Consider the following 25188-nt stretch of genomic DNA (forward strand, 5'->3'; position numbering starts at 1 on the left):
TGCTGGAGCTCTTTCTGCATTTGAGAGCTGCTGTATTGCAGGAAGTAGCAAGCAGATTCTTCTAAGACAACATTTTCATAGCAATTATGGTTTGAAAACCTTTGTGATATTCTCCTCGTCTCTTCTCTCTCCAGCTGCTCCCAAACCAAAGTTGCTTTTCCAGTTGATCATAGGGTCCAGGAAGAAACGCTCCATGGCTTTTCCCAGGACAAAGATGTATGGTCTGTCCTCTGTGATTTGCTCTCCCATAAAGCCTGTGTGGTCACAATCATTAGAGATGCTTTTCAGAGAGCTGTTATTAAAAGCTGGGAACAATGAGGTTTTATTTTACACGATAGATCTTTTGGATCTTTCTGGATAAGCAGCTAGACTGATCATTGTTTAATAGCTGTGTGCGTGGGAGAGAAGTTTCCCTGATATCTGTGCTGTCAGTTTGACCTGGGTGGTGTGGGTGATGAGTCCCTCTGGGACAGCAGCCAGATTGCTAAAGCTTGAGTGCCTCTAAAACACAACACTTCCACTAATTTGGGGCTGCTCTACCATGACTATTTTCCCCTCTGTATAGGTTTTTTGTGAGCTTTCATTTTCAGTAATTCCTACAGACTGGTGAAATACATCAGCATTTGTGCATATGATAGCTTGTGCATGTATTTGAACTGCAATAATTACTGCAGCTGTATGATGGTGCCTCTCTCTGATTAGATCTTTATACGTATTTATATATATTTTCCCCTTAAAACTCTCTTCCAAGTAGCAGTGAGCTATAGGAGCAATACTCCTGATATGATTCTTTCACAGTTTTAGTGAGCTCTGCATGAAGATTCTAAACTACTGGTTAATGGAAGATTACAGAGGAAGGGTCCTTTTAAGCTTGACATATTTCTTATGCTTTTTCCCTATGGTTGTAGCTACAGGTCACCATCCAAGCAGATACAGGGCAGGACCATCCTTTGGTCCTGCCCAAAACAATGGCTACTTGCAAGACTAGAGCCAAAAAAAAGAAAATATATGGAAATGTTAAAAATAAGAAGGCAGGAACCTTCTGTTTTTTATCCCAGCCTATAATTCTAATTAAATCACTTGGAAGAAGCGATCCCATTTTCCCCCTTGCTCTCACTCCTACTTATGCTGGTGCAGCCATTTGTGAGATCATATTGTGAACTGTAGTAGGTCTGAAAAATAACCCTGCATGTCACATTTTGCTACTAACTACAGAAGATTTTTTTATTTGTCATGAGCCAGCAGCTGCATTATTTCCTCTTCTTGCTATGTGGAGCCACAGAGATTATTTTTTTCCTAGGAATCTTTGCGAAACAGTCTCCTTTAAATGCTATACTTTGCAGTGACTAGGCATGCTTTTATCAGGGAAAAATAAATCCATCTGGAAATGAGGAATTAGGTCATGATATTTTCTCCCCACTCACAAGGTCTTTTGGAAGACAGGGAATTTAGACTCATTTGCTTTCAGCCATTATTCAAAACATCCTGCTTATCTTTCAAGTACCATTTGGTCCCTGGCTTCTTTTGTACACATCTTTATAGTATTGAGAGTGTTTTTTCATTGCAGCAGGCAGAAGCATCTGTTTTCTTCCAACCCACTTAGAAGTGCTACTGTGCAGCTCACAGGTATGCTATTGTGAATTGTCTCGTACGTGCACCCATGCATCTCCTCCTGTGTGAGCTGAAGTGAATCAATGTTTAAACTACCCTCTGCTCTACTTGCCACAGACAACCGTGATAGGAACAGCTTTTTTTTCTGAACTAGCCTTTACTAAAATCCCAGTTGTGCACTTCAGATTCTGATACATGGCCCTGTAAGAAAGTCAACAGGCAGAATAAGAAAAGCATGAATCACTTGTTAATCTGTTCTCAACAGTAGCTGTATTTTAACTTAAATGTTAATTTCATTGAAATCATAGATATGGTCTAACTTCTCTAAAAACCCCAAAGAATTAAACAAAACCTCCCATTAAAAAGGCTATGGCAAACAAAAAAACCCCACACCAAACCCAAGATTATGCATATCTGTAGGCCAGGATTAAGTCAGCACACTTACCATCCCTTTAGTTTCCCTGACTTGCTGTATATGAAAATAAGGAATTCTTGTTTCTGAGCACAAGTAACTGCTTAGGGGTTTGGTATGTGAACTCCTGAGGATGTGTTTCTTATCTAGACAGATTCTTTAGCTTTCCTCCTGAAGCTTCTGTGGAAGATGGTGGGATAAACGTGGTGGGATACTGGCCTGGGAGCAGTGTTGTCTCACCCATTATTGCATTTAATGTGTGTAATTTGTAAGAATATGCATCTACCATATTGTCCCTAAATGTTAAGATTCTTTTGCTCGTGCTAAAAACTCTCACAGTTCTGAAGCACTAATTTTGTCCCCAGGTTCCATTTGTATTTATGCAAACAAGTGCTTGGTGTGTTTGCTTTACTTAGATTTCTGTTAGCAATATGCTCAGTTGCTGAAAGATGTCAAAATGCATGGAAGTGAAAAGGCTTGATCTCCAGAGATGGAAATGTTATTAATGCTTAAATGACTCTATTTAAATCCCAGTTAACACATCAGTTGTTATGAATGTTGTGTATTGGCTTGTGCAGTGCACTCTGTGCTGCTGGGCTAGGATTTTCCCACAGGTATAAAAGAGTGAATTTGATTAGAAATGTAAGGGTTTGTGCCTGTAGGGGTAAAAGGCTGGTGAATGGTGAACTTGCAGTTGCTCACCCCCATGCTTTAACTCAGGGCCACTGCTGCCAGTGGCCCCTTTCCTGTGAAAGGAGCCCTGTGGGTGTCGGCAGTTGTAGGTGAAGAATTCGATGGTGTGGTTTAGATGGAAAGTCCCTGCTGTATGGGAAACTGTCCCTATAGCAAGAGGCTGGCTGACAAACACACCAGCCCCTCCCACACACCATTACTGATTTGAAAGAGGGGACGTTTGTGCTCATACCCACACATTTACAATATTGGATCAGGTCCCAAATTTGACCTACATTGTTTTGTCCTGTTTTCTCCTTTATAATCAACTTTGCACAGTCCATGTAATTTTTTGTGTGTTCTGCTTTGCTCTTCAAAGCACAGATTAAACCACACTTCTCTCTAAACAGATAAATTCCAGCAGTATTGGGTCCTATAGCAACCCTTCAATTTCACAGACCAGAGAGCCACAAAAAGAAATAAAGATGGTTGAGCACAGACTTTAGTCTTGAGTTTTTGCAAGGTCAGAATACCAAAAATAACAAAAATAGTTATGCTTGCAAGTATTAGTTAAAGATTTTGGAGAAAAATACTTTGTCAAAAGAAAAGGAAACCCTGAGCTTATGGCAATTTTTGCAGTTAAAATGTGAGTTGGAAGTTCTAAACTTTTAATTTGTGAGTTTTCTGGGCAACAGAAGCAAAGAACTCTGTTTTCTGATTGGTTTCTCTGAACTGGATAGAAGCTGCCACGTGCATCCAGCTCCTTCCCAGCACGAGGGGATCCAGGCAGGAGGGAGATCTCCTGAACCCTTCTCCCACCCAAGCCCATGTTTCTGTCTCCATGGGCTCCGGGAGCCTTGCTGACCTACAGAAACACCACCAAGGCCAAGGATGAAGGAACTTCTGCAGAATACAGTGTGAGCTCTGGCTGGGGACCTTCTGTTAGGTGCTTGTGCCTCCTGTCCCCAGTGGTGCCTGAGAATGCTCCATGGTCCTTGCCTCTCTGGCACAGAATCTCTGCCCAACTGTTCATTTCCCCAAAACGTGTTGGTAAGGCAACACCTTTAAATCTTTGCCACTCAGCCAAGTTTTACTGAAAGCAAGTGATGACTTCAAAAATTTCAAGGACTAGTCAGGCAAAAAGTGGCACACTGCCCATGCCTCATTCCATTCAGAAATCAGGATAAAAGTGTTTTATGGACGGAATTTTATGCTTGCCTGTGCATAGGTGAGGACTTGCAGGAAAACCATGAAGGCCATCCCCAAAGTGGCTTCCCAGCAAATCCCCAGCACCCTGATAACCCATCACTGCTGTGCCTCTAATCTTTGCACGCAGTCAAACTCAGTCAGGAGAACACCAGTCTGCCATCTTTATCCATTTTGTAGTAAGCAAAATTGTTACAAAAATTATTGAGGTGAAATAGTCTTGGCTTCTCTCTGCAGGAGGATGAATATGGCTTCTCCAAAAGGTAGATGCATGACTCGCAAGGAGCTGTGAGTCCATCTGTAAACACAGAGCTGTATGTGAAGGAAAATCAGGCTCTATGGTCACTCACCTTGTGTATGATGTGCTTACGGTGTGATGCCTGAGGTTCAGAGGTTTTGCAAAGTGACTTGAGGATTTACCTCTGTGTGAGTTCTGAGACCTTACATTTGGTGGAAGTGGTTCAAATGAACCCGAATCACATGAGGGTTCCTCAGGGGATGCAGAGGCACAGGAGATGCCCAGTGCAGAGGGAAATGAAATCTGATGCTACTGACTCTTCATTGCTCTGTTCGTGTACCAGCTGTGGTTGTAAGTTGTGGTGGTTTTTGTCTGGATGGGATTGGATCATCCTGGAGCTGTGGGTGTTCAGAGGCTTAGATGAGTTGCTCAGGGCTAGCAGGACCAGGTGCTGGTGTTCAGTGCCCTGACACAAGGGTAGGAAGCTGAAAGGAATATTAGGAGGTGACACCTCAGTATTTCAAGAGATTTAAGCCCAAATGGCTCAGTGAGGGTTTCTAGAAAGGAATCCCTGGTGGATGACAATTCCCTTCTCTCTCTCTTCTCTCTTGTCTTGCCTTCTGTCCTTTTTCACCCTTTGCAACAGCAGTACAAGATTCAGAGCTGAAGTACAAAACCTTTTGGCCAGTCAAGCCAAATGTTGATTAGCAGGGGTGCCAGGGATGAGATAACACTCGGATTTGGTATGAGCAGTTCATCCTCCCCTGAGGCAGACAGACTGAATATTTTGACTTGCTACAATAATTTCCTGTGCACTGATAACCACTGATTCAGTACAAATGGTAGTAACAGGCTCCATCAGGAGCTGTCCTGAAGGGCTGTTGATTCATTTAATCCCACAATGAAGATTGAGTGAGCTATTATTTCGAAAGGCAAGCTGGATCCAGCATGTATTTGTGTCAACACGCCAGAGATGACACAACCAGTGCCTCACCCAGCCCAGCAAAGTGGGGTTTTGGTAATGTTTTATTTGGTCTCCATGTTTGGCTGGGAGACAAGCAATGCTCTTTGGATGTGTTGTTTCTATGAACAGTACACTGGAAACATTCTCTGTGAGAGGGTGGCACTGCTGTGTTCTGCTCACTTGATTTCTGTGCACCTCCCTTCTGCATGGGCTCTAGTGGGAGATGTCACTGTGAGAATAAGGACCGAGGGCTTCTGGAGTAGCCACAGTGGCTGGGACTGCTTGCCCACCAAATGCAGCTGGGAGCTCCTACAGTTCCTGCCACGTTTTGGAAGCAGTGAGGAGAGCCCGTGTGGCCCTGCTGAAGGAGTCCTGGTGGTCCTGGTCAGCCCACCTGCAGTAGGTGGCTCCCACCTGCACGTGAGCTCTTCGCAGGTTCCTTGTGACTGCTGTCCTCAGAGAGCCCACAGGCACTCAGGCATCTTTCCAGGTATGAGGTTTAAATTTTTGCCCTTTAATTTTTAAGGAACATTTTTGACACTGTGAAAGTTGAGGCAACTGGAGCTTTCTTTGATCTAGGAGTGAAGTTGACTCAGTTCTGCTTTGCCCAGTTTTATTTAAAGACCATGACTCCTACTACTGAAACATTACTCATGAATGCTGTTATTGCATTATCTGCTTTTCCATCTGTTAGATGCCATGGCCCCAGCAGCACAAATACCACAACAGCAGCAGCTGTCAAAGGTCTATTTAGGCATCTTCAAAAAGTAGTAAAACCTGATACCACTGAAGATAAGCCAAGTTTTATTACCATAAAGTTTTCTTTGGGTCTGATTTTAGAAATGTTACTACTTAGGGCACCTCTGGAATTTAAATTTTGATGGGAGGGAGGTTGTACTAATCTATTATTTTAAGTACAATTATTTGCTTATTCCTTGTTTAAACAATGTTGTGTTATTGTTTATAACCCATGTACAAATATATAACTCTCTTTTATATCTGCCTGCAGTGTTCTGTTTGGTTACTTCCCAACTCTGGGAGTTCACATAGGATAAAAAAGGACCACTTGGGCCAAACCCATGTCTCATCTTCTGGGTAACCTCCATGACTTCATGACAAATCAAAAGTCTCATTATAAGCATAGCTCATGAAGCAGGAGATACCCTGAACCAAGTCCTGTGTATCACTTAGAAATGTAAAATTACAATTCTGTAGTGAATAGTGCATTTAAATATGAACGATAATTGGAGCAACAAATTAACCTTGTTTATGCTAATTGAGTGGATCTGAAGACTCCTCAAGGACAGGTGTCCCATTAATAGCATTGCCTAATGGACTGCAGTTCCTTCAGAAGCCTCACAGTCTTGACCAGGCACATGGAAACAACCAAAGAATTCTGCAACGCTACAGCTCCATGATGCTGCACACAGACAAGCTGCGTGTCTGCAGGAGGCCTGGGTACCCTGCTCCTGCTCCTGGCTGCTCTTACACCCCTGTCCCCACGGGCTCAGCACCTGCTGGTCCTTCAGCCCACCTGGAAAACTGAGAGCTCTTCCAGTCATACCCCAGGAGGGACAGGACTGATGATATAATGGCCACCAACTGCTCTTGGGGTTTGGTCTGCCCCCACAAGTAGTCACAGAGGTGAGTGGTGCCCGATGGCTGCTGCACATTCCCTGAGAGCTGAAGGACACAACAGCAGCACTGACAGCTTTCCCGGCATCTCCCTGCTCACGACTGTGGATGTCTGAAAAGCACATTGGAGAAATGCAAGTTTTAGGGCTAAAACCAGAAATGGAACACAGCTGTGCTGGGGCCCAGGCTCTTCCTGGTGACAACACTGTATCTGCAATCTGTCAGGTAAGGTGTGCTTTTGGTGTGGCTGTTTTTTTCCCTGACAGTGCACCCTGGGTGCTGCCATGGGGCATCCGGCAGGAGCCACTCTGGGAGGTGGCACGGCACGTTCCCTGCTAGGTACATGGCACTCCTGGTCCCCTCCTCCCCGTTGCCTGGAGCCTGCCAGGACAGCCCAGCACCTCGGTGGCATCGCTGTGCGGTGCCTGCTGGCCATGTGCCACCCCAAGGGCTCCCTCCCCACCCTGGGGACCTTGCACAGAGATCCTGCCCAGACCTTGGGAGCCCCTCAGCAGGGACTGGGCAGGGGGTGACGGGTGCCTTGGGGACAGGGCGGGCAGAGGAGGGTCAAGATGGGGCTGTTGATAAGGCTCCAGCCACCAAACCGGTCTGGAGCCGTGTGATTTGGCACAGCGCACGGAGCTGTAGCTAACAACACAAAAGATGAATAATTGCAGGTCGTGGCATTCATTCTCCGAATTTAAAATGATTAAGCTCTTGGTGAGGGCAGGCAGCTGCAGGTTCGGGCTGCCTTTGTCCCCCCAGCCATGGCTACCGTGGCACTGACGTCCGGCTGGCGAGCAGGCCCCTCTCCTCCTCCAGCTGCGCCCTTCGCCTGCAGCGGGCTGTGCCCCGGCTCAGGAGGGGACTGTGCACCCTGCGAATGCCAAGGGTGGCTCTGCTGCCCCTCAGCTCTGCCCCGAGTCAGCTGTGACACGGGCCAAGTCACAGCCACCGCCCGTGCCTGTCCCAAGGAGGTGGAAATGAAAGGGCAGGGAAGAAAAACATCGCTCCGAGCTGGCACATCCAGCCCGGTGCTCTGCTCTCTGCTGCCTTGAGCCATGTCCCAGGCCACAGACAGAGCTTTAGAGGCATTCACGGGCCTGCCTAAAGTGAGTTTAGTTCTCTATTTAAAAACATTGGATATATTTAGATAAAACATAGTAGCTAATAACTGGGAGCAGGGAGGTTTTTATAATGTTGAAGGGAAAGTAAAAATAAAAGGGCTGGTTTCTAATTAGAAAAGTGTAACCTATATAAAACTATATCTTATCAGGATTGTCTTATCTAATTCAGTATTTGAAAGGTACCATACGTGCCTACAAGTGAATGTGTCCTTGGAAAAGAAACAGTAGCTACCGTGGGTTCCTGCAGAGGGCTTGCAGTGAAATCCCGACATTACGGCTAGTTAGTGTAAAAATGCTGGCTTTGGAGGTCTGCTGGATGTTTTGAGCTAAGAGTCTGTGTGAGTTTTGCAATCAATCTGCAAGTACAATTCTTTGGTACAATTAATGTGGCACTTCAAAGCCTGAATCCTGTAAGCAGAAGGCTGAAGCTAAACCAGAAGAAAATGAATCCACCAATGTTTGCTAAATGGTCCTTTCCTCTGATTGCTGATGTTCTTTTAGTCCCTTCCTTGTTGGAGTCTAAATGTCTACCAGCTCCTTTCAGAGTTCACGGCATTGGTGACCAAGGAAAATGAATTTTATTTTGCCTTCCAAGTCTTTTTCCCCATTTCATTGAGCAACCCTTTAAGAACCCCCTTACTGTCTGTGCATCTGATTTTGATTTGCCTTTGCTGCAAAGCCTGCAGAGCTGTCACCCCAGCTAATTCTTTTCAGTAACAAGGGATGGTTCACAGTGCTGTCAGTCATGGGGAAGAGGTGAAATCTGGGATGGTGAATGAGTTTTGAGATTGTTAAGCATGGGGGAGAAAATGATGCCTAAGGGTTTTAAGTCAAGGGTGAAAGGAGTGCATCACAGCAGACTTGGAGAAGGTTGGTGATCGTCTGCCACATGCTTTGTCTACGTGTGTGAGAAGTGGGGGATGCATCAAGCAACAGCATTTGTACACAGCCTATCAAAGTGCATTTAACATTGCACAAAACTCATAAGAAAACTTTAAAGTGCTCTGTGATGCACACAAGCCTTGAACTAGCTATGAGTTTCTCTTGGGTGCTCCTCAAGAGAGGAACCTTCTGTATGAGCTTATGGCCACAGCTTCCAAGCACTGCTGTTGTTGCATTTGGCTTTCCCTGGGGAAAGCTGACTGCAGTTGCATTTCAATTTACAAAGAAAATAAAGCAAAAAGGAAAGAAGACGCCCAAATGGATGAACAAAAAAACCAAAAACCCAGAGAAAGGATCAGGTGCAAAAATAGTAAGGGCTATCCCAAAAATAAATAATTGAAACATACTGGGTCACAAACTGGATATAAGTCATTAGTGCTGCAGTGTTGTAAGTAGGGAAAAAAAACAAGATTTATTCTGAAATCTGTGTGTGGGATGATTGCACCAGCAGCATGGGAGCTTGACAGTGGCAGGTCACATCCAGGACATGGGGCTGAACATTCTGGACAAATTGAGAGGTGTCCAGCAGACAGCAACAAACCTGGCAGTTGTAGAAAATATAACCAGTGAGGAAAGTCCGAAATAATTGAGCTGGATACTAGACCTTTCTCATTAGAGAGGATAAGCATCATTAATGAGTGCTTCAAAAAGAGGTGAGTGTGCATGTTGGAGCCTCAGGTGTGGTTAGGTGCATCTTAAACAGAACCTTAGGTTTCACCCAGTACTGTGTTCGGGGATCTTCCTGTGTTATTGCAGATGCTGAATTGGGTTTTTAAAATTTTCACCCTTCTTGTTTTGCAGGATGGAGTGGGAGGAAGGCAGGCTGGCAGCCACAGCACAAGACCTCACAACCACAGCTCCCAGATTCCACTACTTGTTCCACTGCTGGTCCTGAGCAGCATTATCTGCAGGTAATAATCTTACAATCCCTGGACTTCTTGAAGGGGTTAACAGCTAAACTCTTTCCTGAACTGGGCTGAGGTCTCTATGTGAGTGGAACTAAAGATCTGCTAAGTAATATTATGTTGCTGTTAAGGCGGCAGGAGGGATAAACTATGCTGGCTCATATATAAATATTTGCACTTACAAACAGGAGCAAGGGTAACTGAAGAAAAATGTGAAAGGCTCATGTTGTTACTGTTGTTTTTTGAAGTTTGCTGTCCTGCAATGAAATACTTTTAAATAATTCTATGGCAACCACAGCATAACAAACCCCACATGGCCTTCTGCTCAGCTACTTTGACCAGCACCAGAACACAGGATGGTCACGGAATCTTGATAGCTTCTGGTGTTTTAGCCAAAGCACAAGTCTGCAGGAGCTGGGTCCTGCTTCTTTCTTTGCCCAGTTTAAGAAAATAAAAATAAAATAAAGGATGTTATATACCAGGCAGTTACAGCAGGACAGATACAGAAATAAACTATTTTATTAGTAAAAGACAGCTCTGAGCATCTGAGTTTTAGGCCACTCAGTAATTAAAAATCATCTTAGAACCATGAACCAAGCTGTGCCCTACACACTCCCATTCAGACCAAACAATTACAGAAAACAGCTTAAAACTAAAAGCAGCAGACATCCAGTTAATAATCATAGGGTACATTAGGCACATTAGGGTACATTAGAGGTTTGCCTGTTTACTTGCATTTCTTTTGGCATAAAGAAACAACACACTTCACGACCCTCTCTTCTCCAGGTCTGAACGTGCTGCAGACATCCGGTTAGTAACCACGGGGTACATTAGGCACATCAGGGAACATTAGGAAATAAGAGGTTTGCCTGCTTATTTGCACTTTTGGGGGGATAAAGAAATAACATAGTTCATGAGCCTCTCCTCTTCAGGGCTGAATGAGCTGCTGGTGGAAGGCTGAGATGGGAGATCAGCAGAGGTTCATGACTGCCAGTAGCAAATCCCATGGAAAAAGCAAAAGCAGAGTTGTTAAGGACATCTTCTCAGAACCAGAACTGGAAGTGGTGAACCCTGGAGCATCCTCCTCCTTTACCAGCACCTTGTAGGTGGGTGAGATGGGGTGCAATGGAATGCATTTACACATAACATCCTGGAAGGAAAGGGTACTAGGGCAGGAATCCCCTCCTGCCCAGCAGAACAATGAGGCTGGGGCTCAGGGGGTGCAGAGCTGTCTTCCTGCTGCTCTCCACAGTCATGGGTAAGGTGGGTCTGGTTTTGCCAACCAAGGGGAATGCGACTGCTCTTGGAGACTGAAACAGGTGGAGGGTGAGTAGGACCTATGAACCAGCACCAGCTCTGAGGCAGAACTGTTCCTGGCAGTGTATTCACAAGCACTTGATCAGATTTAATATTAAATGCCCCTCTCACTGTGATGTTCTCTGCTTCCTCCAAGAGGTTTGGTTCATTAGGTCCATTAGTACAATTAGAGATTCAACACAGCAGACCACTTGAAAAATATCAGTCCAAAGGTCATCTCACTGATGTGGCTTCTCTCTTACTGCACCACAACAGCTGCAGGAAAAGCAATGAGAATGTCCGAGTGTTTCCCCAGTGCCTTTCCTGGAGAAACTTCCTTTTGCCATGAAAAGGCAAGGGTGTTCATGTGGTGCTGCAGTCTGATGGCAAAGCAGAGCTTACAAGGCTCTGTGCTACAGCTGGGCTGTGTGGCAGAGCATCCTGGGGCCAACCACTCTTCTGTCTCCCCAGCCTCACACCTGGGGTGACCCCCATGCAGGAGGAGCCAGGATGGTCTCTTATCTGAAAGCAGAAGACAAATTGCTGGAGGAACTGCCGATCACATAATGGGGGTCATCATGGCTTTGTGTTCCCTAAAATGTGCTTGTGGGTCAGCAACAACACACACAGCTGTCTGCTGGAGATGCTGGATGTCTATCATGACCTGCATCCTACCATGGCTGCTCTTGGAGAGCAGGGGGCTTGGGATTAAATCAGGAGTCAAGTTTCAGCCCCCCTTATGAATCACTTTTCTTCTGTCACACCTGGAACAGAGCTGGTCAGGGTGTGAGGCAGCTCTGGCACCATTTCAGCCAAGCTGCAAGCCAGAACTGAGTTATTTCTTGCTGTGTGCATTTGGAAGAGGCCCATTCTCCATATTGTCCTGCTAGTAATCTGCTGAATCAGAGGACAGTCAGTGCAATGAGAAGAAAATCACTTGTCAGGGAAGGAGTGGTGGCATATGCTAAAGCTGTTATGAGAATTTTGCCTGGTTTTGGACAACTAGTTTGTGTTTGATAATGTGGGAGATGATCAAGATCCACTTTTAGATTTCAGTATGGAATCATCTAAGACAGCAACTCTTGATGTCAGTGGGAAATGAGCTAGACAGAATTTGGGCATGGCAGACCAGAGCAGCCATATGTTGAGCAGTATAATGCCACACTCCATGTACGTGTCTGGTTAGTTCCTTACAATTCAATATGCTCAAAGTAGAAGCAGGCTGTGCTGTGTTTCAGGAACTAGTGCGAGCAGCAAATCCTGTTAGGAGAATAAAGCTGCCTAACCCATGGATTGCTTGTTGCATGCTCAGCACCATCAATCACTGCTCTGCCACAGCAGCCGGGGAAGGTGTGAGGGTGCCAGAAGTGTTCTGGCAAAGAGCAATGCCAGCATGGCTCATGGCCACCACGCAGAGTGCTGCAGCCACAGCCCCTGGTGACCACCTGGCCCTGCCATGGACGATGCTTCGGTGAGAGATGTGGTGGAGGGAATGTTCAGCTCCACCGAGCCACCTATCTTACAGCTTGGTGTGTTAAGCTGGAGTTTGGCAGGTTTCCTCTTGTGTTAATATGCAGGGCAGTCAGCTAGGGCAGCTGTTTGGCTTCCAGGAAGGGCAGGACATTCCCCTGAATCTGGAATGGCTCCAAGGGCCACAGCTACATCCAGCTGCTGTTCAGCCTGCAAAGAGTGTGTGCAGGGCATGTACCTTTCACAAGGCTGTACTGGCTTTTCCACTAGTTGAACACTTAGGAATCTTCCAGAGGTTTGAGTATTTTTCTCATACAAACTTTATTAAATTGCACAAATTCTTCCTGAGACCATTTGTCCCATCACATCCACAGTCTATTCCATCTACTGTCAGTCACTGCATTCCAGTTTATACACCTGGCCAAACAACTACCCCTGGCACTTGGTGTGCAGAGTGTTACATGGGCTGTCATCCCCTGCCAAAGGCTGTGAACGAGTCAGAGCTGAATAGAAACAGAAAAAGCACTTTAAAAAAAGAAACAAACAATCAAACAAACCAACCAGAGAAATAAAGAAGAATCAGGGCAAATTTCTCCTGCACAGGCTTGGGCTATAACTAAAGTGCATGTATTTGAACTTTTTAGACAATAAACACTACTACAAAGACTTCTTTTATTAAATTTTTAAAAAGCTAAATTGTACAATAATACACACCCCCAGTCAATTAATAGAATATTTATTTTTCTATTTCATTTATTTAAAAGCCTGCAGTGGAGACTAATTCCTACAGCTGTATGGATTGTCATCAGCCATGCACTGCACACGAGCCAAACATTACAGCCTTCTGCAAGACAACTTTTCAGACAGCTGCATCTCATGTTGCCATGGAAATGGACCTGACCTCACAGAAAGCCAGGTAATAGACTCTAAAATCATCACTCCTTATATTGAAAAAGTGCTGGGGGAACCTTAGGTAGTAGTAGTAATACTAATAATGTATCAGCTTGTGCAACATTGGTCTTTGTTGGTTTTGTAGGAGCGTTATGTTCATGTTTGTATTTAAATTATCTGGTCAAGTACAACCTTCTCTTTTGCATTGCACTGACTGACCACAGTGCTGCAGCAGTCAGATGCCATTCAGACCCAGCAACAGGGAGAGCATCACTAAGAAAATGGAACTGAGAAGGAGGATTGTTTGTTTTAACTAACCAGGCATATGGACACAACTGACCTTTTCTTTTATCATGTCTGTCCTGTTGCACAACCATTTTCCATTAGTCCAGAAGTGTTTGCTTGATCCACTGCCATTACAATATATGATAAAGTTCAATAGTGTTATGTCCCACATTAATGTCCTTTCCCTTTGTTGTGTTCAGCAATCTTCAGCTTTGCCCTAGTTTCACAGTGTTCTTAATTGTACTGGAAATGTTTGCCTCTAGCATCATAGTAACATCTTACTAATCAAACAATACTGGCAAGGAAAGTTTTGTTATGCAGATAAACTTGACCATGAGAATTTAAACTGTAAAAACATTTAAAGCTTTTAGAGAAAAATTGTTCCTGTAGTCACAGGGTGAAATGCAGGGCTGCAAACAAAGAAAGTAAGATCTAGAAGCCATCTTCTCAGCCTACGGTTTTGTGGAAAAACCTTCTACATTTACAAGAGTCCTGCAAAAACAAAGTGCTTATATGCCAGCCTTAATCTTGAGATATTTTAATAGGTTGCTTTCAAGTTATTGAATTAGCACAAGGACAATTTTTTACTTGAATATTCGCTCTAGAGAAATGGCATTGTCCACTAGAAACTAGCATTTTTTTTATTATTACTATAGCATATCAAGATAGGATTTTGAAATTATTTTAAATCTGAGTCTTGAGCATATTGTAGCAAATTGAGGTATACACTTTTAATTCCTGGAAAAATTTCACTCCCTTGATCTGCAATCACCATACATTGAAATACTGCTGAAATTAAGAGTATGTATATACTCTCCACCTTAATTTGTGGCATGCTCATTTTTACTTACTGATCAGCTGATTTGTGGATAGATTCATGGCATTTCAGGCTATTTGCTTTCAACATGTCCTTTGCCAATCCTCTGTCAAATTAAAGAGAAAATTTTGTAACCATTTCAATCCATTTTCCCAAATCTGACTTGCCTCCTTATGGTGCCTAACAGCACTCAGCAGTATTTCCAAGCCTATGCAGAGTGTTCCTGCTGTATCTGTTTAGAAAGATGCCTGAACTTGGTCTATTGTAGTCAGAAGAGCTCTGTGGCAGAGATGGGGTTTGCACATTCAGAGGGGAGGCTGGTGATGAAGGAAGCTAACACTTCTGCAGTAAAAGTCATTAGGCATGCAGCCAAATTCAGATCTTATAATCTTCCTCTAGGCCATGCTTGTGAGATTTGGGGTTGTTTTAATTATATTGTTTCTTTCAAGTAGAATTTAGAGGAAGAGGATTGCTCTGTTTTCCTTCAGTGACTACTTTTTTTTCAGAAGCTCAGAGGTCAAGTATAAGATCTCTGGTGATTAATTAGTTTCTGCATAACCATCTCACACCCATTATTGTATGGGGTTCATATTCTGGAATTAGGATTGTGACAGGGAGAGCTGTCCTGGTGCAGGCTGCCACTTGCAGAAGAGGAAGTTCTCTGAGCCACTCTCCAATCAGCACAGTCTCTTCAAATACTGTTTAAAGCTCCTGCCAAACTAACACATGGCCTCTTGATGCTCGGGACATATGGAGTGCCTGTCCACAGGACAAGGGTGATCTCCAGAAGAGACAGCACAGATTTCTAGGAAGACTATTTCACAAAATTTGTCTATCTTTCCGAATGATCTGAAAACTGCATCCCCTTTTCCTCACATTAGCTCCCAGTTGCAGTTTGGATGAAGTCAGGGGCAGATCTCCCACTGACTTCAAAGCAGCAAAGTCTTGGCATTTAGAGGAAAATCAATATGAAGAATAATGATGCAACATAAACACTTCTGTTATAAATGCATAATGTAAATAACACTCTTTTATAGCATTTATTTAAATCCCCAGGCACTGGTAGAAAATAGGTCTCCAAATAACCTAAATAGTTTGGCACATTAAGCCCTCAACCCTTACAAATATTAGTAGTGTTTCAAAGAATGCATTTTTAAGTGAGCAATAAAAAGCAATTAGGCATGTAATTGTTGTTTTAGAGATTTAATCCAATTCCCACTGCAGTCAGTGGGAGTCTACAATCACTTCAATGGGGACTGAGTTGGGACTTTACACATTTGAAGGCAGGGAGGGAAAAAGAAGGGGATAGGCAGACCTGAACACAATCAGAATTGGGAATTTCATAAGCCTAAATAAAATGCACGAAACATTTGAGATAGAAGACATCCTTTTGTTGGACAGAAAGCATCTACTGACCACACCTGAAGATTTCTCCCCTTGCCTCCATACAATGCCCCTCCTAACACATGACAGCCATATAATTAAATTATGGGATAGTAAACTTTTCTGAACTTCTCAAAGAAGATAACTCAGTTTTTCTCTATCAGATGTCACACCACCTAATTATAATTAATTGTATTTCTGTATTTGTCAAGTAGTACAAATGCAATGTATAAATCTGAAATGGGAAAACATTATAGAACTTCTATTTGACATATTGAGGAGAGACATGAATGCTATCAACACAGGCAGATGGAAAGCTTCAACATATTTTATATTATTTTCAATTGAAGTAAAAACTGTATTTAGTTTTTAAGGTGGAAATTGGAAATATATACTGTTCAGAACATTCACAATTACTTGTGAGGGTCATATATCAATATATCTATATCAATATCTACATTGCAGATATCTGAATCCAGGTTTTTAAGTATTTTGTTTTTCCCTTGGTTGATGTGCAAAATATATTATGACTATCAAGTTACATAATTTAAAACCAAGTTCCTTGTTTGAATCTTTGTCAGGATTATATCTGATGGGAAAAAATATCATGCTTGTTACAAGATGTTAGAGAAATTTTATTGCATTTTCCCCTAGGTATCACAGGATCTCATTTACAGCATTTTGTTTCCTACAGGACTGAGACTGCAGCCAAATATTTTGTCATTACTGAGTCAGGGCTAGGTTCATTGCTTTAGCTGAAATCTAAATGGAGTAAACAGAAGATGGATGTAAATGGGCTACTTGGAGCTCTGGTGGAGAGAATACCCCCTTTCTTTTGGTGCAGGAACAGAGGCAATGGGCATTAAATGATCAGCCTGGTGTGAATGGAAGCTCTCCATCCACAGTTTAAAGGTAAAGCTCTAAAACCAAATAGGGCAAATCATATTATCTTAAAATATAGTCTAGGAAGAAATGGTATAAAGCTACACAACATATTTTCCTAATAGTGAAATGGCTAGTAAGGAGACATGATGCAACTGACTTCAGTGACATGACAAAATGAGTTTCCAAGGATTTATACCAACCTAAGTATTACTTCTGGTGATTTATAAAACTGCACACAGATCTTCCTCCAGACAGTCAGAGGAACCAAACACAGAAGACAGCTGCAGTGATGTATCACTGTTTGTTTGACCTCATTCCTCTCAGGAAGAGGGCCTTTAGAGCAAATGTGTTTGCACCAAGGCCAACTCTGCCCTCCCTACAGTTACTTGCCAACTGCAATAGGGCCTTGGAGAATTCACATTTTAACTATTGGACTTTTGAAAATGTATTTCACTCTTTCTACAGCAATGCAAATACACTCCATTTTCAAGGAAAAGAACTATCTACCACCATTAAAAAAAAAAAAAGCAATCCAGGACAGACTATAAGGTGCATGAGCAGATCACAGTATCCCAGTGAAACCCTGGAGAAGCAGGGCTTTGAATTTGCTGACTGACCACTGGATGCCACTATTGTTCCACTGAATTGCAGTGCAGTGTTGTCGTATTCTGACTGGCTTACTATCCCAAAGAGGAGAATTCAAATAGCACTGGTATGTGCAATTTTCTGTAGAAAACAAGCAATTAGATTTGAAATTATTAATGCCTTTCAACGTGTTTAGAAATTTGTTTTTTCTCTGGGCTCAGAGCCCTTTCCCTGCAGGAATCACAGCACCAGCCTCTCCCTTTGAAGGCCCTGGCAGACTACCTCCAGGTTTTGACTGAAGAGAAGCAATTCTAAATCCACACTCATCATGCAGAATATTAAGGCATTATTCAGGAAAAGAGGAAGAGATGAATGACCTAACATTAGTGCCCAAAAATTCAGACCTGAACTGGGGAGATGGTCGTGGTACTGTGGTCCCCAGCTGGCAGAGGCTGCAGGGCTGCTCAGAGCCTCTGTCCATGATAAGCTCAGTGTTGGATGTCACAGAGACATTAGGGTTAGAAGACAACAATGTCACAACATTGTGAAATTTTCTCTACATGAATGGGCCTGGGTTATCTTGCTTTTAAAATCTCTGTACTGTTTTTAACATTTTAAACTGTATATATATGTATTTGAAGCCAGACCAGTTCTGCCTGTCTGCAGAGTCACGCAACATGGATTGCTGTATTTCTTACCATCCTCAGGTCTGTGTGTGCAGCTTGTCAAGATGTGTGACCTCTGGAAGCCCACAGGGAAGCCCTGTGGCTCTCAGGACAAGGAGCAGTGCTGAGGAGTTGCCATGACTGCTCTGCAGCCTTGCCCCTGAAAGGGCTTTCCTTTCACCCTTGAGATAAACACAGGGTGTAGCGCTGCCCCACGCTTGCATCCCACGACACTGAACCTGTGCACTGTCTCAGGCTGATGTCTTCCATGATTAAATTCCCACTTGGAGCTGGCACTGAGCCTTGTTCTAGTAACAGAGAGTGTGAGCAGCAATGCTGCTTGTGAGCCCCTCTGCTGCCAGCTTTTCCTCAGTCATTTTCCCGTGCGAGTTCTCCACACACCAGCCATTAATCCCTCACTGTCTGTGCCATGGAGCCATAGCGTAGATTTTTCTCATTTCCAGGAGAAAGCTCTGTCAGGAAGGAATAGACATTCTTCTCTTAACTGCTCTACTTGATATTCCAGTGGCAGTCACCTCCAGCAAGAGGTGAAGAAAACAACTGCAGGTAGTAATGTCTTAAATCCTCTGCTCTAAAACATTGCACTAAATCAGGGAATTATGTTATATGCTGGCACCTCACTGTAACAACTAAAAAGAAGTTTTTCCCTTTCCTTCCTTTCCTCCAGATTGTATAAGAGGTAAATACAGGAGTTTTTTTCCTCATGAAACCCATACACATTTCTTGTATTGGCAATTTCACACACACACACCATACTGGATGTTGGAAATTAAAATCAAGATTGCTTTATTCTAGCTGAGGAATCCCTCACCTAATTTTTCAACTGACTTTCAAAATCCAGCAAGTGTACTTGAGTTACCAGGGAAAGATAAGTGCCAGCTAGGTGGATATGGAGCTAGAAATGACAGCATAATTTATGATTGAACCTAAAACAAATCACCATGATTTTTTTCTTTTGCAGTTTTCAGCAGTTCAAGTGATTTCAATATGACAACAAACCTTCCCTACCATCCTTCAGTTTTATTCGAAAAAATGTCCTTTTTATTCATTGTGGATTCCTTTTATGCTCCAATGCAGATGTTTAAAAATATTTATTTGGTTTCATTTCAAAAGGACACTGTTTAAATTTTTGTAAATCCAATTTTACAATGCAGAACACCAGATTTCAGCTGAAAAGGAACCTGATATAATAATAATAACAATCAATCATCATCATCATCTACATGTTCTAGAGCACATCACAGCCTGGACACTGACTGCAGAAGTGCACAAGAGACTTGTTACCATGCCCACAGCATACAAGATTAGATGTTGTTTCTGCAGATAGTCAAAGAAATAACCTAAGCTTATGGAGTGCAATATTCAGGTGTTTCCTGGAATGCAATTCCTGATAACAATTTTGCAAAAATTATTTCACTCAAGGACATTTTTAAACATCCATTTGTTGGCCTCAATCTGGTTTGGTTTTTTGGTTTTTTTTTTTTTTTTTTAAGCAGTTCACTTTATTTCTTCAAATAACAGAAAACTTTTCTTAAAATATTACCTTAGAGATTGGTAAGAACAAGTAACTCATAATTGTCTTTCCAGAGTTATTGTACCAGCTGTATTTATCATGTTTAGACTGCATGTGCTGGTGAATGAGAAGTTTCTTTGTGCAGGCTTCAGATCAAGAATTAAGAAGAAAACAACTCACATTACCAAGATTTTCTTATTATCTTTAAACATGTAGATTTAAAAATATTTTCTTCAGTTTTTGGCCTTTGCATTTCTGCTGTGGGCACAGCGTGCAAGAGGCAGAGCTCTCAGCAGAGACAGAATGTCTGGGCAAAGATATCTGAGAGACACTGCTCACTCCATACTGCTGTCACTCAAATTTATTTTAAACCATAAGGGTTTGATTATATTTTTAAGATATTAACTTGAATATTGCATTTTTTCCAAATTGTTAAAGAGCCTTTAATCTGTCTTGAAATTTCCTTTTTTTCCCTAGTGAAGGTGATGGCACTTGTGCATGTGAAGTTAAAGCTGTACATAGGCACCTGAGCATCAGCACTCGCCAGACTGAAGAGTGACAGGGAATCACATACACAATTGTTTCCTAACTTTTTGCTGAGCTCATCCTGAAAGAAAAACAAAAGGATTTTGATTTAAGTGTCTTTAACTCACCCTAGTTCACACACTCAGTGGGGTGACATGAAGCACCTCTCTTGGGAGAGGCATTGTTCAAAACTAGCTGCAGCTGAGAATGCTTTAAAACTGGAGTATCAGCTGTGTTCTGTATGGACAGCTACAGTTTAATGGCTCTGCAAGCTAATCAGAGATCAGCTAAAGAGAGACAGGGTTGAAATTATTACATTATGCTGCTTTTCTAACCCTTTGTGTTGCTTTGTGGGCATCAGACTGAAAGGACAGTACTGTGGTGAAATATGGTTCCAGAAATTTTATTTTCTTAAATATTTCACCATATGGTTGATAGTAGCACAGGGTGAAAGCTTTTAATTCTTGTTTTTACAGTCAACAAATTATCTACAGTAAATTTTCTCAAGGAAGGAGAATATTTGTATTTACGTGCAGTGTCCTGGTAGCTCTGAGGCCTGTGCTGCTTCATTGGACTGAAAAATGAATGGTAAACTCAGCTGAGTGTGTCAGGACATATTTTTATTGAAATTTAATGTTCTAATGGTCTGAAATTGGAACTAAGAAAATAAATTGCAGCCCTTGGTTATGGAATGGGTTTCCCTAAAGATGCACTTAATACTTTGGTGCTTAATTTCCCATGTTTAAAATTAAAACCATTCCTGCTCACTTTTCTCTGATAAGTCTTCAGAGTTTGGGGCTGTGTGTTTATTTTGGGGTGCTGAATTATGACATAGATTTGTTTATTTGCTGACAGTAAAACAGGTCTTGTTTTTATGGCTGGTGAGAGATCAGATAAACCACATACTGTTTCTGCAGGCACCAAACTAATGTCCTTCATTTATTGTTTTCCCTGAAATGCTATTTTACTGCTTTTCACAAGCTGTGGGAGCTTCTCTTCATTTCCCTGGTGCTACCTTTGGCTCTTCCTCCTTTTCAAGTACACTACAATATTTTCAAACACTTTTGAGTGCCTTAGAGTTGGTAATGGCACTTACACAACTATTTCAGCAGCTGGTCTAATGAAGGAGAGCAGTCAGATGCACAAGATTCAGTGACATTTGGCCCTGTCTATAGTGATATTTCACAAGTGTGAGATGCTGAACAAATTTTTGTGAAGCTTTTTCAAATGGAGATTGGAGCAGACATGCAAAATATTGCACATATTCTCCAAAGATGATGTATGTGTAGTACAGGATAGGGTGGGAAGGAGAACAGCTGTTTCATGGCATGAGTTGCTATAGCTACTAACATCAAAATTTGTCATGAAATATCTGCATCGCTGAAACTCTTCAAAACAGTTCAACTAAATGGCATTGTCTGTGCTGCTCCTTACTTCATGGAAGAGGTCCCTTGAACTACTCTCTGAAATTCTTGGGGTAAATTCAGTGAAAGCTTACCTGGTGCCTGCCTCCCAAAATGGAAGAAAAAATTGAGTGCCTATGGTAACCCTTATCACATGTGGCGGCAGTTAAACGAGGGAAATATCTGCTCCCATCTTTAATCAGAAATAAAGTTGCAGAGAGAGAAACGTGTGGTTGTGGTTCCCTGAAAGTGATTAGTATCTAATGCCTCATTGATACTGAAGCTATGGAATCCCATTCCTCTCCCTGTGCTTTCTTTTCTCTTTCTTCTGTCCTACATTGTTTTGTACTTGCTCTAGCATATTTGGAACACCTGTAAGCCAATTCACTTGCTAAGCTGCTGGAACTCTAGCCCAACCAAAAAATAAAAACAAATAGAATTAATGAGCTGGACTGACTCAGATGAGCAAAAAAAAAAAAGCAATAAAAACCAGGGCCTGTGCAAAATCATAACTGTGTAGAAAATTTTGGGGAGGAGCAGTGAAATAGTGGCAGTCCATGTTTTAGTTGGCATCTTGTCACTCACCCTGAGGCAGTTTTGTTCAAAGGTTTTGGCTGTGGTTTCTTTTCTGTGGAGTCAGCATCCTTTTTGTGTCACACCCGCTTGGATTCCTGAAGCTTAGTTTGTTTTCCGTGGCTTTGGCTTGGCACAAAGACTTGTTACTCTGACAGGTAAGGACACCATCTCCTCTGTGGATATTTTTGTGACTGCTGGTGTCCTTGGTCAAACTCTGGGGAAAGATAAGCATCTTTCTCTCTGATTTTTTTTAACCTAACAGGCATTAGTCTGAAATTTCACTGTCCAAGTGCAGGAGCAGAGGAAACTTTCAGCCAGAAGCTTAATGTCTTTTAAATACTGAGCCATATGACTCTCAAGTAGTGGGACACTGAGGGAGAGGAGGGAATGGATCACACAGGTGGGCTTAAGAATGTAAACTCCTGTAACCTGCTGTAGGTCTCTGCACCTTTGGAGCCACCAATGGGCTCCAGAGACATCTATTAAGATCACTGCATGACAGGAGCTTCTAATGCATGAGCTGGAACTGAGAGCAGACCTCAAAGCGCTTACCAGTGCAGAGCACAACCCACAGACTGGCTTATGAGGTTATTTTTACACATCTCCACAAAGAGACACGAAAGCCCTGTGAGCTGGGCTTTGTGGAGATGCACTTCTTACAGCAAGGGACAATAAAGGAGTCACAGGCTGCCACCGGCCTATTGCATAACCGGATCAGACATTCTAATGAGCTTCTGCTCGCCCAGGCCTCGTCAGCCCTGCTGATTTGTAATCAAGCAGGACACTGCTATAGAAACCACTCCAGCAAACAGCCTTGCTGAATGTACTTAAGAAGATGAGTTTGAATTGAAATGCAAACAAACTGTGGATCAGCCCCTCGCTTTCTGAGTTGTAGGAGCCTATTGTCTTACTGTTCATGTTATGGTTTAATCCAGTTTGAAGTTAAGTTTTGAGAGGCATTTTGTACATTTCACTTCATAAAGCAGTTTCATCTGGTTATTTAATTTTTTTCCATTATAATTCTTAATCCAAATTTTTAGCAAATAATTACAAAGAGGAAATTATAAATACATCTTCAAGATTTCTCTAATAATTTATTCTATAAAGTATGTTTATAAAAGAAATTGAACGACAATAAATTTTTAGGCTAACAGTCTATATGACAGAATGGAACAGCTATGAAATAACACAAGTTGTTTGATTATTTTTAAACTGAATTATAAAGCAAAATAAAAGGAGACTCCAGATAATTCAGTTGATTAGACTCAAGCAAGACCAAGTAAAGAAGGAGAAAACTGTTTAAGGAGTTACTCTTAAAATTTGGGTTGCTGTCAAAGACCTGACATCCACTACAGGATATTTGTGATATTACTCAAGAGAATATAGGAAGCACTTGATATTTTTGATCCTTTATTGCATCCCTTAGGACCCCAAGTTTCTAAAGATACCAGTCTTTCTCTGTACCAAAATCCTCCTTATGTCACGCTGTTAAGAATCACTTTAGAAAGCTGTGTTTCACTTCTCACTCCAGTTTACAAAGACTATGTTAATTGTTATACCAAACTGGTGCATTATCAGTGAAGGATTGTGTTGGACTACAGTTTTTCATATGGTAAAATTTTCTGACACTTTTGCCTGAATGCATCCCACAAAGACTGTTCCTTTCCTGGCCAGCCTTTTAAAAAAACATAAACCAAACCTGATCCATGATGCACAACAGAGTGCTTGGGGAGCTCTCCTTTGAATAGCATCAACTTCAGGAACAGCTGCTGAGATCAAATGGACAAAGGGAATTCGGCACCACCCATGCCTGTATTATGTTTTAAAGCTCCAGGAGCTTAATCCTTCCTGTGAACAAGGTCTGTTGTCCCACTTGCCATTACCACTAACATATTCTGCTTCCTCCTCGGGGTGCACCTGTGGCAAAGCTGCAGTAGAAAGATCCAAAGTCTCTGCATTAACCTGGGTGATAAAATGGAAGTTTCCTATTGCACTGTGAGGAATGATTTCCTATAACCCAAATAACACTTAAAAAAATAAAAAATTCAGTTATTAAAAAAAATGTAGTGCTTTTGCAAAGGTACCAAAAGCCAAAACAATGATCAGTATTTCTGCAAGCTGATAGAGCATCTGACACAGTAAGAAATAGTCAGCTTACTTGCCCCACATTCTTTTTCACCTGCCTGCAGAGGTAGTTATGGTCTGCTCATAAATGGGAGAAATAGCTTTATTTCCAATATGTATGGCAGGAATATACTTTGCCCCCAGAAGTTAATTTTTTTTTTACTTTGGAAAGGCTGATTTTGACCTTGCTCAGCATTTTTCCATTCTTAAGCCAACCTTTGAAAACAAGAAACGATGAATGAAAGAGAATCTGGAAGGAGGGCAAGCAGTGTGTGAGAGACATCTGGGGGTTTATCACGGCTGTGTTTGTGGCAGAAAAACCTACGAGGACCTTTTTCTTATGCAGCTCCATCCCTTGTTGCACACAGAACATTGTTCTGTCTACTTGGAGATCCTAACAGTGAAAATGCTAATGGTACTACTTGTGTCCTATGTTACCACTTTCTTATACTGAAAATGCTCAGAAAATAAGTGAAATTTGCCATCTTGGCTCCACAACTGAATTAAAAAAAATCTATTAAAAATAAATATTTTATATCCCAGTCACTGCTGTCTCTCTGTGGTGGTGTCTTTTCAGTCACAATAGTCATTCTGTCTACTGCATTCTAAGTCTCTTTTCTGTAATTTTTTTCCTTTTTTTTTTTTTTTTTTTTAGTTACTTGATCTGGTCTATAACACCCTAGCTTTTGAAGAAAAAATAGCAAGAATAATCATCAATCTCTTCCTGACACAAAACCCAGGCAATAAAGTCCCCCAGTAAATTTACTAGGTTAGAAAGCTGGCATTAGTTTATTAGCAGTGCTTGATGCATGGGGATTTCTCCTCAAAGCATTCATGAAGAGCAACCTAACAGGCCAGGTTATGTCCGTGGAACTAATGCATATTCATCACATTTCTACTACATATTCATTACATTTCCTGAATACACATGTGGATGCTAATTATTTCCATTAACTTATTTGAATATGAGGTCTTTTGAGCGTTTTTGGTGGTTGCTTGTGAGCACCCCATGCCTCAAAATTTCCCTTTTACGGTCC

General features: G+C 42.1%; 1 long non-coding RNA gene across 3 annotated transcripts; it reads left to right on the forward strand.

Annotated features, from left to right (window-relative positions):
- The first annotated feature begins 776 nt into the window (after positions 1–776).
- Positions 777–24686, forward strand: LOC135305135 (uncharacterized). 3 transcript variants are annotated; one of them, XR_010366419.1, is made up of 6 exons: positions 777–6963; positions 9609–9718; positions 10645–10818; positions 13243–13394; positions 16549–17451; positions 17546–24686. It is a non-coding gene; the product is annotated as an uncharacterized LOC135305135 (long non-coding RNA). The 3 variants fall into 3 exon arrangements; XR_010366420.1 differs by having other exon boundaries at positions 16549–16766; positions 17205–24686; XR_010366418.1 differs by having other exon boundaries at positions 16549–24686.
- Positions 24687–25188: the final 502 nt, after the last annotated feature.

The sequence above is a fragment of the Passer domesticus genome, chromosome 7 (assembly GCF_036417665.1).
Source record: "Passer domesticus isolate bPasDom1 chromosome 7, bPasDom1.hap1, whole genome shotgun sequence".
Taxonomy (NCBI): domain Eukaryota; kingdom Metazoa; phylum Chordata; class Aves; order Passeriformes; family Passeridae; genus Passer; species Passer domesticus.